Raw genomic sequence first — 17,357 nt, 5'->3', positions numbered from 1 at the left:
GGGGCAGAGAGGGTGAATGCCATGGTAGAGCAGTACCTGAGGTGCTAGGTGAACTCTCAGCAGTGCAATTGGGTGGACCTCCTGTCTTTCGCTGAGGTCGCGTATAATAATGCTGTTCACAGTAGCACGGGGCTAACCCCGTTCAAGGTAGTGAGCGGCATGGACTTTGTCCCAATGCCTGAATACCCAAGGGAGCCCCGCTCCTCAGTCAGCTTGACCAATTGGATGGCAACACTGAAAGCAACCTGGGAGAATGTCAAGAAAACGCTAGCTAAAGTGGCACAAACCTATAAGAAACAGGCAGTCAACTTATTTTCCAAAGCACCAGTGGGCAAGAGAAGAAACAATGGCTGGAAACTAATCAAGGAGAGAAGCAACCTGGAATTAAGGAGAAACTTCCTAACAGTGTGAACATTTACACCAGTGGAACAGTTTACCTTCAGAAGCTGTGGGTATTTCATCACTGGAGATTTTTAAGAAGAGACTGGACAACCACTTGTCTGGAATGTTATAGGGCAGTGATGGAAAACCTTTTAGAGACCAAGTGCCCAAACTGCAACCCAAAACCCATTTATTTATTGCAAAGTGCCAAAATGGCAATTTAACCTGAATTTTACTACCTAAAATAATGATAAACAATGCAGAGTCCAGCTAATTGTTATAAGAAAAATGTGATAAATGCACTTTTATGCACCTTCATTTTTTCTGCTTTTGAAATATTACGCTTAGCAACAATAACATTTTTGTAATATCATTTCTCTTTCCCTCCCCTCTCTCTTTCCCCCTCTCTCTTTCTCTTTCCCTCCCTCTCTCTTTCCCTCTCTCTCTCTCTCTTTCCCCCCTCTCTGTCTTTCTCTCTCTTTCTCTTTCCCTCCATCTGTCAGATCCCTAAAAGGGACACTGCCATTCAAATGGAGGAAGGGGGGACTTGGATTCGATTTACTAGCATGGCCTATGTCATCAGATATTTTACAACCTATATCCTGGAGCCAAGGAGGCCTGAGATTCCCTTTACTTGCAGGAACTTATATGATAGCCATGTGGGTTGTCTCACTTTAAAAGGTAGTGGTGGGAATGCATGTTTATTCGGGTTCTCAAAGGAAATAGTAAAGAAAACATCTTCACACTTGTGTATTGGCTAAAATCTGCATTTTGACTTAAAGGGATTAATCCTACTGCTTTGCCTAAGGGCGTTCAGATTGTGCTTTAGCTGGATGGCTGTCACTTCTGCTTAATAAAAGAATCCTTTTGAACAACCACGTTTCAAGAGTTCGTACTTTCTTAAATTGGAAGGAGAGGCGATCCTTACAGAAAGCACAATCTGCAAAACGGTCAACCCAGAGAAGCAATCTTTGCTCTACTGAGGGGACCTTGCAAACCATGTCTGAACAAAGCAGAGAGCTGGGAGAGACAGCAACCGCCACCCAGTTGGATGCCTGTTTCGTGCACCCCATCGGAGAGGATGAGGTAACCCTGGAGAATCTTGAAAAGCCCCGCTGGTCAATTGGCATTGGGAAGAAAGATAGCTGGGATGAGAGAACCAGGGGAGTCACCCTCAACCGTGGCAACCGAAAACCTGGGTGGAAACTGGAACTAGAAGCCCTTTCTGACCAAGGGGGACTGACTGAAGCACCACTGAGGGAGGATTATCTGAAGAGGCATATAACCCAATTGGTGATAGAAACTTTGGAAAATCTCAACATCCAAAGGGAGCCAGGACAATAACCAAAGGGGCAGCTATTGCGGAGGATGCCACAGGAGGCACCCCCCTTCTGGAGCCTGCCTATCGAGCAGAGGGCGCAGCAGCAGTGGGAGAAGACCCAGCAAACCCTCCCCCCGCAGGCAGCACGCACACCGGTGCCCTTTCCCAATCAGCCCCGGGTCCCGCAACTGGAAAGAGAAACTTCCCCCCTTGGGGTGAAGTTTGATGGGAATCCGCAACGATTAGAATTCTTTGTGGCACATGTGCTAACCTACATGCAAGAGTATGGGCATGATTTCCAAACCCAAGGATCCGAGTGCGAGTTGTGACCCTAGCCCTAGAGGGTGCCGCAGCCAGATGGATGGTGACCCTACATAATGCCAATGCACCAGAACTGCGGAATTTTGACCGTTTCATGATGGCCCTGCGACATCAGTTCGAGGACCCACTGGCAGATCGCAAAGCACACAATCGCATTAAGGTGGTGAAGCAGGGGCGACAGCCAGTAGCAGAGTATACTGAAGAATTCCGGGACCTCGTGTGTCGTGTGCACTGGCTGGAAGATATTTTGGTGAGCTGTTTCAAGGACGGGCTGAGTGATGATCTATACAATGCCTGTGTGGCCCAAGGGGCACCAAATGACCGACATGAATGGTATGTCACCGCCAAAGAATCTGAGATTGATATGGCCAGAAACCAGTATTGAGCGGGGCGTGCAAGGAAGAAATCCCCCCCCCCAATGGAAGCAAGAGCCCATCAAATCACAAACCGCATTCTCCCCGAGATCTTCAGCCTGTTTCAAGTGTGGAAAAGAGGGGCACCGAGCTGCAGAGTGTCGCTCACAAACACCCGGCAGGAACCACCCACTGGGGAAGAACCCAGCAAAACCAGGTTGGCATGGGAAGGAGACTGCCCTGAGGAGCAGGCAGACCACAGAGATTCCATCCCCACCCCCCTTTGGGGAGGAAACCCTGGTATCTGAACACGAGGAATCACACTCATTCGGAAGCGATCCAGATGATGAGCCACTGGTAAGCAAACCAATTAAACCGCTTACCCTCCCCTTAAGACTATTTATCCCAAACCAGGACAGGGAGATAAGTATCTCCACTCTAGTGGATTCAGGGTGCACCCGTTGTTTGATCAGCCCAACTCTAGTAGGGAAGTTAGGGATTAACGTAAGAAAGCTGAAAAACCCTATTGCTTTCTGCCAACTAGATGGGTCAATAGCACGAGGGGAGCCAGCTTCTTTTGCTACCGAGCCTCTACATATAGGCATTGGAAGCCATGAGGAGAGGCTTACATTTATAGTGGCACCTGGCATGGAATGGCCGTTGGTTCTGGGCCTTGCATGGCTGAAAAAATGGAACCCAAAAATCAATTGGAAACAAGGCATCATAAAATTTCAGATGAATGTGACTTTTGCTGAGTATCCACATAAAGGAACTGAGGGGGCAGAGAATCGTGAAACAGCCATGCCTGGTCACACCACACCAACTGAGGGCATACCCATAGAATACAAGGATTTAGCTGAGGTTTTTAGCAAAAAAGCCTCAGATAAGCTCTCCCCCACCAGGCCACTGACTGTGCAATAGAAATCTTACCCGGTGCAAAACTCCCTAAACCCAAGATGTATAGCATGTCACCGAGGGAGTTGGAAGAGCTGAGAACATTCATTGAGAAAAACCTAGCAAGGGGTTTCATTGAGCCAGCCCGACCAAAAATTGCAGCTCTGGTACTCTTTAGAGAGAAAAAAGATGGCTCAAAACGTCTCTGTGTTGATTTTAGAAACCTCAATACTATCAGTGTGGAGAACATGTATCCTCTCCCTCTTATAAAATGCCAGATGCCAGCGATGTGGCAATAGGAGCAGTCCTGCTTCAGAAGAATGAGCAAGACCAACTACAACCCTGTGCTTACACATCCAAAAAGTTGAATGAGACTGAGCAAAGGTGGGCCATGTGGAAGAAAGAGGCTTATGCAGTTCGTTGGGCATTGTTAACCTGGAGGCACTTCCTAGAAGGTAGTAAGACTCCTTTTGAAGTCTGGACTGATCATAAAAATCTAGAAGCCCTAAAGACCCCAAGGAAACTCTCCCCAAAACAAGTACGATGGGCTCAGTACTTTAAATGGTTTGATTTTATTCTAAAATATCTCCCAGGGGGAAAAAACTTTCTGGCAGATGCGCTATCCAGAAAACCACAATACCATAGTGCAAAGTCAGACATAATCAAACCCATAGTACAAAACAATCAACTAGCTGCTAAAGTAGTCACCAGATCCCAGGCAATACAGGAGACATTGACGGGCAATAACCACCCAAAATTTTAAACAAGCATTGGCCACTGATGAATGGTTTTTGAACAACAAATCCAGCTGTCTGATGAAAGAAGACTTGGCTTGGGTGGGGGGGAAGTTGTATGTTCCTGCCAGCCAAAGACTATGCTTAATGGTAAGGTGCCATGACTCCAAATTAGCTGGACATTTTGGGTTTGTGAAAACTTTACACCTGATTAAAAGACAATTTTGGTGGCCATCACTAAAAATGGATATAGAAAGCTATATCCATGCTAGTATGCTGCCCCATTTGTACAGCAGCAAAAAGACGCCAGGGGAAATCCCCAGGTCTATTGCAGAAAGTAGCTGAACCTTCAGCGCCTTGGAGAGAGATTGCTATGGATTTCATTGTGGAATTGCCAAACAGTGAGGGAAATACTGTTATTTGGGTTGTGACAGACCTATTTTCAAAACAGGCACATTTTATACCCTGCCAAAAGATCCCAACTGCTAAAAGTTTAGCCAAATTATTCCTAATACACATTTATCAACTTCATGGGGCTCCACAAAGGATCATCTCCGACAGAGGGGCTCAATTCACCTCCAACTTTTGGAGGGCATTTTTGGGCTTACTTGGTACTGGCCAGGGGTTGAGCACATCCTTTCATCCTTGTACTAATGGTAATTCTGAAATTTTGAACTCGGTGCTAGAACAATATTTAAGATGTTTCATTAATTTTCAACAACTGGACCAAACTTTTGCCTTTTGCTGAAGTTGCGTTTAATAATGCTGTACATTCAAGCACTGGTTTTACCCTTTTAGAGTAGCAACAGGCCAAGATTTCAGTCCCATGCCCGAACTACACTCGGAAGAACCCACCATCCCCTCACTTAAGGAGTGGATGGATAATTTGCAAAACATGTGGCCAGTGGTTAGATTAGCCTTAGAGGAAGCTAGAGAAGCTTTTAAGATTCAAGCTGACAAGAAAAGGATGGAACCCAAACCTTTTCATGTTGGAGACAGAGTATACTTATCTACAAAATTCCTGAAATCATTACAACCATCGAAAAAACTAGGGCCAAAGTTCATTGGACCTTTCCCCATCACTAGAATCATCAATCCAGTAGCAGTTGAACTACTCCTTCCAAAGACGCTCAGGCAAGTCCACCCAGTATTCCATATCAGTTTACTCAAACGAGAAATAATCTCATCCCTCAGACCACCTGCATCTACACCACCTGTTCCCATCATGATTGAAGGTGAACAACACTTTGAAATCAAGGAAATCCTTGACTCTAGGATCCACAGAGGGAAAGTCCAATACTTAGTTGCTTGGAAACATTTACCATCAGCACACAATGAATGGGTCGCTAAATACCATGTTAGGCCTCCAATCCTACTGAGAAAATTTCACTCCCAATACCCTAACAAACCTTGTTGATATACTATCATGAAATCTTGAAATCTTGTATGTATTTTTTTTTTACAGGTGGACCCTTTTGTTTTCTAAGGAGGGTAGCATGTCAGATCCCTAAAAGTGATACTGCCATTCAAGTGGAGGAAGGGGGGACTTGGATTCGATTTACTAGCATGGCCTGTGTCATCAGATATTTTACAACCTATATCCTGGCACCAAGGAAGCCTGAGATTCCCTTTACCTGCAGGAATTTTTATGATAGCCATGTGGGTTGTCTCACTTTAAAGGGTAGTGGTGGGAATGCATGTTTGTTCGGGTTCTCAAAGGAAATAGTAAAGAAAACATCTTCACACTTGTGTATTGGCTAAAATCTGCATTCTGACTTAAAGGGAGGGGTCTCTACCACTTTAATCCTACTGCTTTGCCTAAGGGCATTCAGATTGTGCTTTAGCTGGATGGCTGTCACTTCTGCTTAATAAAAGAATCCTTTTGAACAACCACTTTTCAAGAGTTCGTAATTTCTTAGGTTGGAAAGAGAGGCGATCCTTACACCATCTCTCCTTCTTTTTCTGTCTGTCTGTCTGTCTGTCTGTCTGTCTGTCTGTCTGTCTGTCTATCTATCTATCTATCTATCTATCTATCTATCTATCTATCTATCTATCAATCAATCAATCTATCAATCTATCTATCTGTGCTTTCCTGTCCAGCTTCACATGTCATGTGAATCCAACCATTTGGGCTGTGGAGGGGGCGTGGAGGCTGGGAGGCAAAGCCAAGTGTTAGAGATCCACACAAAATAAGGCGACCCCAACCTGGATCCTGTTCAGGAGACTCCCCCTTCCCTCTTTCCCCCTGCGGTGTGGGCCTGGGCAGCCTGAGCACAGCTCCCTCCTCGGAGGCAATCAACAAGCAAACAAATGTGGCACTCTGGCTGGGAGGCAGTGGCATGGAGCCCCACCTCTGACCAGGAAGAGCAGAGCAGGCATGGTATGCACCTTCCCCACAACCGCTGAGACACTAGTGCTGGTCGAGAGGGATGTGTAAGCTGAACGTTTGGAGCAGCACTCAGCGGAGTTTGCAAGTGGGCTTGGTGGGGCCGCTTAACGGGGAGACCCCAGCCCATTTGGTTCGCTTCAGTGTGGGGTGGGAACACAGAAGGCAGTGTGGGATGGGAACACAGCCCTCAAAGACTCCTTTGGGATGACTTTTTCTGCTTTTGAAACATTACGTTTAGCAACAATAAAAGAGAAAAACTTTTGTAATATAATTTCTCTTCCCCTTCCTTGCTCTCTCTTTATTTCCCTCTCTCTATCTCTTTCTTTCTCTCTCTCTCTTTCCCTCCCCCACCTCTCTGTTTTTTCTCACTCTCACTCTCTCTCTCTCTCTCTTTCCCCTTTTCTGCCTCCCTCTGTTTCTCTCCCCCCCCCCGAACTAGTGCTGGGTGGTGGGAATGATTCCCGAAGGCTGCTGAGCCCAGAAGCAGCATGCCCATGTTCAGCTGGCTGGCAGGGAGGCAGGGCATCCCAACACAAGCAGCTTTGCAGAAAAAGAAACTGGTTTTTTTTGCTGAGCCGAGCCAATGCAGGGTCACATGGGGCTCCACGTTGTAATGGACTTCAGGAGGAGGGAACCCCAACTCCCCCATTGTGAAGCGCACGAGTGAATAAGTTCACTCAATCAATTTTAACTTCGCAAAATCTTTTTCTTTCATGAGAAGTTGGAATTGATTGAGTGAAACGCGATGGAGAAATGCAATTGGAGCTGTGCTGGGGCAACTGCGCATGTGCCCACAGAGAGGGCTCTGTGTGCCATGTCTGGCACATGCCCCATAGGTTCGCCATCACGATTATAGGGTCTCCTGCTTTTTTAAAAAAAATTTTAAAACAAACTTTATTAAACATAAAAAGGTAAAATCATACAAAATATATTTATATACAAAACAATAAAACAGTAAAAACAATGCAAAACCAAACGAACAGACTAAATATATATATATTATATATATGTATATAGAAAATGACTTATTATATCATTTATCTTGTTGACGGTGCCTGTTTGTTATTTTTATTTTTATACGAACTTTTTTTTTTTATTATTTATATGCCGCCCTTCTCCGGAGACTCAGGGCGGCTTACAAGGCGTTAAGCAATAGCCTTCATACTTTTGTATATTTTATACAAAGTCAGCTTATTGGCCCCCACAAACTGGGTCCTCATTTTATCTACCTTAGAAAGGGTGGAAGGCTGAGTCAACCTTGAGCCTGGTGAGAATTGAACTCGCAGTAATTGCAGGCAACTGGAAGCTAAATACTACCTTTAACAGTAGCATTAGTCTGCTGCACCACTCAGGCTCTTTTCATTTTACATTTGCTCTCTCTTTTTTTTTTTACTTATCCAGTCATACCATCTATTTCATACCAAATAGTACTTTGAGTCTACTTTATCTTTTAACTCGAAAGTTAATTTATCCATTTCCACGCAATTGTATATTTTCTGGATTACTAATTGATCCGTTGGCAATTGATCCGTTTTCCAATGTTGCACTAGAGCCAATATAGCTGCCGTTATTATGTGTAAGATTAAATATTTTATTTCTCTCCTAATGTTTTCATTATTCATGCCTAATAAAAAAAATTCTGGTTTAAACTCTATTTCCTCTTCTGTTATTTCTGTAAACCAAATTTTTATTTTTTCCCAGTATTTCCTAATTTTTGGGCAAAGCCACCAGACGTGGAAAAAAGAACCCTGTGGCTGCTTACATTTCCAGCAGGTTGGGTTTAAATTTGGATACATCTTTGCTAATCTCGAAGGGGCCAGATACCATCTATACCACATTTTATACTGATTCTCCCTATAAACTACAGATTTTGTCATGATATAATTGGTTTCCCATATTCTTTCCCATTCTTCTAATTGTATGCTATGTCCAATGTTTCTTGCCCATGCTATCATTTGGCCTTTAAACAGTTCTTCTGCTAGATCGAATTCTAATAAGTATTTATAAATTTTTGAAATTAATTTTTCTTCCTTAGTTTCTAATAATTTATCTAATCGATTCAGTTTTGGGTCTATTCCTCCTTCCTCTTGATCTTTTTTATATCTTAATTTTATTTGTAAGTAGGGCCACCAGTCTATTGATATTCCTTGCTCTCTGAGTTCTTCCTGTGTTTTCAATACTCCTTGAGAATCCAATATTTCCTTATACCTTATTATTTTTTGTGTTGCTAGTGTGTTGGGGTGCATTGTTGCCTCCATTGTGGATAACCATCTGGGAACTTTCATATAATGTTTGTTTTTAATTTCTCGCCATGTTCTGATTAGTGAATCTCTTATTATTTGATTATTGAAATGCTTATATGTTTTGTTCCCAGTGTTCCACAAGAAGGCGTGCCACCCCTTCATCAGATCATGTCCTTCTAATTTTAATAATCTTTGATTTTCCAAATTCACCCACTCTTTAATCCATGTTAGACTTGTTGCTCTGTAATATTTTTCCCATGCTGGTAATCCAAATCCACCTCTAATTCTATCATCTTGCAAAATACTTAATTTGATTCTTGGTTTCTTCCCTTCCCACATGAATTTTGTAGTTATTCTATCCAAATTATTAAAAAAAAAATATCCAATTTCACCGGGATTGTTTGAAATAAATAAAGGAGTCTCGGCAGGATGTTTGTCTTTATCGTTGCAATCCTTCCTAGTAGTGATAATTTCAATTTTCCCCATTTTTCTAAGTCCTCTTTTATTTGTTGGACTAAAGTTCCATAGTTATTGTCTTTTATAGTTGTGCTTCTCATTGTCAGATTTATCCCTAAATACTTCACCTTTTTTACTGCCTATAGTCCTGATTCATTTGCTAGTTCTTCTACTTGTTTTACTGTCATATTTTTCGTTATCATTTTGGTATTTTCCTAGTTAATTTTTAAACCCGCCACTTTTCTGAATTCCTCTATCTCTTTTATTAATATTGGTGTTGTTTTTAATGGATCCTCTATGAAGAATACAAGGTCGTCCGCAAATGCTTGGACCTTGTATTCTTCTCTTTTAACATTTAATCCTTTTATTTCTTTATTTGACCTAATTCTTATGAGCAAATTTTCCAGTGTTAAAATAAAAAGTAACGGTGAAAGTGGACATCCCTGCCATACTCCCTTATTTATTTCAAAATATTTAGTAGAATCTCCGTTTACTCCGCTTTCTGTCTCGTATAAATAGAGGTTATCATTTTTTCAAATTTCTCTCCAAATTTCATATTTTTTATTTGATGAATCATAAATTGCCAATTAACCTGATTGAACGCTTTTTGTGCATCCAGAAATACCAGTGCCACCTGCTTTTCTGGTTGCACCTCATAATATTCCACTACATTGATTACTGTTCTTATATTATTTTTAATTTGTCTCATGGGTAAAAACCCATTTTGATCTGATATAGTATTCTGCTATTCAATATTTTTTTCATCCTGTTTGCCATTATATTCATAAGGATTTTATAATCAGTGTTTAATAAGGAGATCGGTCTATAATTTTTTATTTGAGTTATATCTGCTCCCTCTTTCGGTATCAGCGAGATGTATGCTTCCCTCCATGAGTCTGGTAGCTTTGCCTCTGTCAGTGCCTCATTAAATGTTTCTAACAAAATCCAATTCAGTGTATCTCCCAATCCTTTATAGAATTCAATTGGTATACCATCAGTCCCCGGGGTTTTGTTACTTTTTTGTTTCCTCATTGCTTCTTTTAGCTCCTCCATGGCAATGTCCCTATTTAATATCTCTTTTTCTTCCTCCATTAATACCCACATCCCCTCCCGCTCAGATATTGTTTTATTTCTTCAGCTGTTACTTTGTCTTGCTTGTACAGTTCTTGAAAAAAAATGGGTTGCTATCTCCTTTTTCTTTTCTGAGCTCTGTTGCCATTTACCCTTTCTGTCCTGTAATTGTTGGATTATTCTTTTCTCCCTTTCTTTTCTCAATCTGTAAGCCAACCACCTCCCTGTTTATTCGCATGCTCAAAATAATTCTATTTTATGTATTTCAATGCCATTACGTATTTTCCCTGTTCTAATATATTCAAATTATGTTTAGCTGCTATCCAATTACTTCTAATTTGCTCATCCCCAGGTTTTTCTTGTAATTTTTCCCCCCATTTTTTAATCTCTTCTTGTACCTTATTATACTCTTTTTCCCTCTCCTTTTTTCGTTTTGCATTGTAAGCTATTGTTAGTCCTCTTACATAAGCCTTTGTTGTGTCCCATAGATTCTGGAGGGAGGTGTTCTGGATTGAGAACAGCGGATAAGAGACCAAGATAAGCAACACGGTTTATTCACAGCAACAAGCACAAGGGTTAAAAATGTAACCTAACCTCAGTCGTGCGCAGCCGCTATTTATATTGCAGCTGGGCTCGCATGGCCAATAAAACACTTTAAAACATTCACACCTCCCGCCGGCCGAGCTATCAGCTCAGCCGATCAGGAAGCCTCCGTTGCTGGGCGGCTGCTCATCAGATCGTAACACTCCTCCCCCTTTAGATAGTACAATAATCGTCCAGATAACCCGGGCGCCTACATATACGCCCGGACTGGCGCAAATCGCCGTCCAAGCGATCAGGGGGTGATGCCGTCTCCGGTACTTCCTGAGATGTCATAGACGGAGGTAGCTGGTCTGAAGACGGTGGAATATTTGATGGTCGTGCAAGAACATCTACGGGTACCTCTGGCAATGAAGGAACTGTAATTACAACAGGTGAACGTGAAGACCCGAACGACGGGACCTCTAGAGTAATATCGTCCACCGGGTCAGCCGTCGGAAGTGCACCAAAAATATCCGGCTCCTCGTTGCCCAGGGTCCGAGCTGTAATGCGACTCCTTAGCTGGTCTATATGGCGCCGCCAGGTCCGGCCATCCTCAAGTTCAACCCTGTAAGAACGGGGTCCCGTGACTAAAATAATACGTCCAGGAAGCCACAAAGGATCACCCCATAATTCCTGGCATAAACGCCATCACCAACCCCGAACACCCGGGTCCGGCTAGAGGAGTCCACGGGTGCCTCAGGTGTATAGTCCAGATGTAGCCTATGTAACACAGTCCTTAGTCGCCGGCCCATAAGAAGTTCAGCCGGGCTACGATTGGATACCGGGCACGGGGTCGAGTGCTGCGCCAAAAGGTACCGCTCCACCTTCTCTTGCCAATCACCGGGGCCGAAACGGGCCAAAGCATCCTTGGCCGAGCAGACGGCCCTCTCCGCCCGGCCGTTACTGGACGGATGATATGGTGCCACTAAGGCGTGATGAATACCCAACCCCATCAAAAACATCTGAAACGCTGCCGAAACAAATTGGGGTCCATTGTCCGAGACAATTACATCGGGAAGTCCATGTGTGGCAAATACGTTACGGAGAGCCTTGCTCACAGCGTCCGACGTGGTTGATGCCATACGAACAACCTCCACCCATTTAGAATACGCATTAACCACGATTAGAAAAGTCTGGCCCTGAACCAGCCCTGCTAGATCTAGATGCAGCCTGGACCCCGGATTCCTGGGTATCTCCCATTCCCTAGGTGTGGCAGCCGGGGGCCCTGGCCGGGATGACTGACAAACTTGACACCTTGCTACCCAATCTATAATGGCCTGATCAAGCTTAGGCCACCAAACATAACTACGGCCTAAAGCCTTCATTCTCTCGATGTTGGGATGGCTATCGTGCAGCCGTTTCAGAATAGTTGGCCGCAATACAGGGGGAACCACCACTCGGCAGCCCCACAAAAGGCACCCCCGGGAAATAGAAAGCTCATGTTGGTGGATGGAATATGGCTTAACTTCCGTGGGTAACGGCCCACATGGCCATCCCCTACGCACCCAATCCATGACCTGTACAAGGGTAGAGTCCTTAGCGGAGTGTTTAGCTACATCCGCAGCCGTCACAAGGGAAGGAACATCATCTATCAAAAGAACCAGCTGGTCCGGAACGGGATCCTCTACGGCCAAAGGAAGGGGGCAGCAGCTAAGGCCATCCGCATTTCCCAAGGCACTCCCGGGGCGATAAATTAACTGATAGTTATAGGCAGCCAAGAAAACAGACCACCACGCCAAATGCAGGGAGATAATCTGGGGCATAGGCTTATCTCCAGCCAGCAAGCCCAAAAGTGGCTTGTGGTCCATAACTAATTGAAAGGAACGGCCGTAAATATAATCGTGGAGCCGCTTTATGGCGGCCACGAGTGCCAACGCTTCTTTATCCAGTTGACTATAATTCCTCTCTGTCATCGACAGAGGCAACTGGAGCTTCGGACCCATTGGGTAAAACATGATTCAGCACAGCACCGATGCCATATGGGGAGGCATCGCAAACCACGGTGAGGGGTATATGATCACTATACTGGACCAGCATGGCATCAGAAGTAAATAAATCTTTAACAGCCCTGAAAGCAGTAGCTTGGGCTTGCCCCCACTTCCAGGGGGCCGTTCTGTCCAATAGCCGATGGAGTGGTTCCGCCACAGACGCCTTATGCGGCAAAAATATGCTATAGAAATTAAGCAGGCCCAGAAAAGCCTGAAGCTCAGCCCTACATGATGGCGTTGGAGCATTCTTTATGGCATTGACCTTAGAAGGTGTAGGATGAATGCCAAACTTATCAACAAGGAACCCTAAAAATTCGACCTGGTGAACGCCAAACTTACACTTAGATTTTTTAAGTTTCAGGCCCTTTTGTTGAAATCTGCGTAGCACCTGGTGAACACGTTCGACGAGGTCGTGTTTGGTGGTAGCCGAGATCAAAACATCATCGAAATAAGGAACGACGCCAGGGATTCCCTGGAGCAACCGCTCCATAAGGCTCTGAAAAATGCAGGGAGCTATGCAGACCCCAAATTGTAATCGGAGGCACTTAAAAGCGCCCCGATGCATGACAATTGTTTGGGCAGCGGCCGTGGCGTCATCAACAGAAAGCTGTTGATACGCCTGGGACATATCCAATTTAGCAAAAATAGACCCTTGACCCAAAGAATGTAAGAGGTGTTGAACTACCAGGACCGGATATGGGTGGGCCTGCAAGGCCCGATTAAGGATACACTTAAAGTCACCACAAATACAGATGGAACCATCCGGCTTAGTGGAGATAACAATAGGGGTCTCCCATCGAGAATGATCCGTAGGCTCAAGTACACTCTGAGCCAGCAACTTATCTATCTCCACATCCACCTTAGGGCGAAGGGCAAAAGGGACCCGTCGGGGCTTAAGGCGTATAGGTGGCACCTCGGGGTCTAAATTAAGAGATATGGGGGTACCCTTATATTTACCTAAGGTGCAGTCGAAAACCTCAGCAAACTCTGTTGTCAAGGTTTCGAAATCATCACTAGACGTGGTATGGATGCTGGCAATGGAAAGCCCCAACGCCCCAAACCAGTCTAAACCCAAAAGGCTAGGGAGCCTGCCCTTGACTACCAAAAGTGGGAGGGGACCTGCAAACTCCCCCCACTCCACCATAAACTGGCTGCAACCCAAAATGGGAATGCCATTTCCTTGGTAGTCGTGGAGATGAGTAGAACAGGGTTGCAAACGGTCACAAGCGAAGGATGGCACAGCTCTTTAAGGGTCTGCCAGGCGATGATGGACTTAGATGAACCAGTATCCACTTCCATCCTGCACGGTTTTCCTTCAATACAAACAGTCAGAAAGATCTTCTTGTGACCCGAGACAGCATGGTTGCCAGACAAGAGAAGATCACAGTGGGAAATAGCAAAACAAGAGTCCTGAGGACCGTTGAACCCTTCCCGGCCTAATTTAATGGAAGATGGTATGCCCGTGACATCCGCGGAGGATCTCGAATGGCAAACCTTTGCCAGGTGGCCTTTCTTTCCACAGTGGCGGCAAACAGCATTTCGAAAACGGCAAAAAGCATGAGGATGTGAATCCCCACAACCCAAACAAAACTCTGGAGCCCATCCTTTGGAGGGTGGTTGTCGATTGAAGACCGACGCCTTCAGGCGGTCCACCTCCTCTTCGCTATCAGCAACGGTATCAGAGCGTTCGTAAGACTCCCCTAGCTGTATGGCTGCACAACGAGAGGCCGGTGGAACATGCGGGAAGTTTCGAATTTCCGCCGCAGACTGGTCAGACATCTCAAACGCAGCCGCTTCCTCAACAGCAGTCTCCAAATTGATGACAGATTTGGCCAAAAGGCGGCGCTGCAACTGCAAATCGCGCACGCCGCAAACTAGTTGCTCGAGGAGGGAGTCATCAAGGTTTTCAAACTCACAATTTATCGCCTCAGTCTGAAGGGCGGCGAGATAGTCATTAATGGATTCCCCTTCCTTTTGCACCCGTTGTCGAAACATGAAACGGCAAAAAATGTGAGAAGGTGCGGGTGCATAATGACCCTTCAATTTAGCCAGCAAAGTAGGCCAAGAAATGGTGGACAGCTGTTGGGGCGCTACAAGCGCCCGCGCCATTGCAAAAATCTGCGGCCCACACGCGTTGAGAAAATGGGCTCGCTTCCGGTCATTGGAAAAGTCAGTATAGTCATTTGCCTGCAAAAAACACTCGAAACGCTCAATATAAGCGTCCCAAGTTTCTGCACTGGGCACAAAAGGCGTAAAGATAGCCAAATTACTCATTAGAAAGAGTTGCAAACCCACAAGGAACGAGAGAGAAGAGAAAAAAAAATGTTTGCCTCACGTAGCTACCTTCCGAAATGCCAACAACAAACAATTCTTCTCTCGTGGCCGTACTCAGTGGGAGTCATCCATCCTCGTCGCCAGTGTTCTGGATTGAGAACGGCGGATAAGAGACCAAGATAAGCAACATGGTTTATTCACAGCAACAAGCACAAGGGTTAAAAATGTAACCTAACCTCGGTCGTGCGCAGCCACTATTTATATTGCAGCTGGGCTCGCACGGCCAATAAAACACCTTAAAACATTCACACCTCCCGCCGGCCGAGCTATCAGCTCAGCCGATCAGGAAGCCTCCGTTGCTGGGCGGCCGCTCATCAGATCGTAACAGGAGGTGTGATGTTTTGTATTATCTTTAAAAAATTTTTTTAATTCCTTTTCTATCTGATCGGTATATTGCTTTTCTTTTAATATCTGTGGGTTCATCATCCATCTACCTTTTCTCCTCTGGTGTCCTTTCCATATCAACAGATCTGAATTGTGGTCCGCCCAATTATTTGACATTATTTCTACCTTTTGTACTTCTTGCATCAATATTTTGGATACCCATGCCATATCTATTCTACACCAAGATTTATGAGGATTAGAATAGTACGTAAAGTTCTTTATCTCCGGGTTATAAAATCTCCAGCTATCAACCAAATTTAATTCTTCTACTAAATCTATAAAAGTTCTCGGCAGTAGTTTTTTTTTTTTATTATTTTTCTGATCACTTTTATAATCCTTTCTTACATCTACAATTGCGTTGAAATCGCCTATCAAGCATACATTCTCCATTTTTTGTTCTATTATTTTTTCATGTATTTTTTTGTAAAATTCTGTTAATCTACTATTTGGAGCATATATAACCACCAATAATATATTTTTGTATTCAAATTTTACCTCTATCATCAATATTCTTTCTACTGAGTCTGCATATATCAAATTACTTTCTATTCCTTCTTTAACATACACCACTATTCCTCTTTTCTTTTCATCTGCTAAAGTCACAAATGATTTACCTAATTTTTTGTATTGTAAATATTTCTCATCTTGTTTTCTTATGTGTACCTTTTGGAGGCACACAATATCCATTTTTTGTTTCACAGCTTTTTTAAAAATTTGATGTCTTTTGCCTGGAGAGTTAAGACCATTTACATTCACTGATAAAATTTTTAGATTTTGTTCCATTTTTTGATGGTTATCCTGTGTTTTCTTCCTGTTACTTCTTGTCCTTTCTCTTGGCTCTTGTTCTCATTCCTTCTTTTTCTTGGATTTCTCCTTCTTCTTCTTTTTCTCCCTCTTCTAGTACTATTCCCTGTTCCTCTTGTCTGTTTTTCTTTGGTTCTCCGTTCCCACTCCTCCTTGCTACTGTTTGCTCCTTCTATACCTATCACTTGATCATGCAAATTCTGTGCTTTATTTTGTGAGTCCACTTTTATTTTTTTACCCTGCCACGTCACCAACATTCCTTCTGGTGTTATCCATTTAAACGGTATATGCCGCTTATTTAATAGTGCGGCAAGGAACCAATATTCTTTTCTCAACTCCCTTATTCTCTTCGGGACTTGCTTCAACATTGTTATTTCCTTACTTCTATAAAACATGGGGTTGTTTTTCGTTATTTTATAGACAATATCTCTTACTTTCCACCTCACAAATCTTACATGGACCTCCCTTGGCAATTTGTTTTGTCTGGCATAATTTGTATGGACTCTGTAAACTTTGTCCAATTCATTTATCATTTCATCTTTATCTCTTTGGAGGGCCTCTGCAATTACTTCTGCCATTACTAATGTTAAATCCTCCTCTCTATCTTCAACTACATTTTGAAAGCGCAAGTAAAATGCAGCCCTCTCCATCTCCAAATGTGCCACAGTATTTTCTAATTCTTTATAAAGTCCCATCATTCCTTGATCCAAAAACTCCAGTCTTTCTTCTGTCTGCTCTGTTTTCTTTTCTATGGCTGTTATTCGTTGATCAATTTTTTGTATAATTTCTTGTTTCGAGTCCATCTTTTCGTCTATCTTCTGAATATCACTTTTTATTTCTCTTTTAACCTCATCTATATCCCTCCTTGTTTCTTCATGGTTCTTGGTCATGCATTCCTGCATTTTAATCATAGTCTCTTGAATTGTTATAAGTGTAGCCTGCATAGTTGGCATGCTTAAAGTGGGAGGTTGTTTCTCTGATGGGAACATTCCTTCTATTGTCCTCTGTGCCGCAGGGGAGGCTGATGGTCCAATCAATGTTAAGGTGTTTTTCTTTCCTGTTTTCACAGTGGTTGTAGTGGTGCTAGTCATCTCTTTTAATA

Source organism: Pituophis catenifer, unplaced genomic scaffold (assembly GCF_029215685.1).
Source record: "Pituophis catenifer annectens isolate HBS135680 unplaced genomic scaffold, rPitCat1.0.hap2 SCAF_3, whole genome shotgun sequence".
NCBI lineage: Eukaryota > Metazoa > Chordata > Lepidosauria > Squamata > Colubridae > Pituophis > Pituophis catenifer.
The sequence above is the reverse complement of the archived record's forward strand: the minus strand, read 5'-3'. Positions refer to the sequence as shown.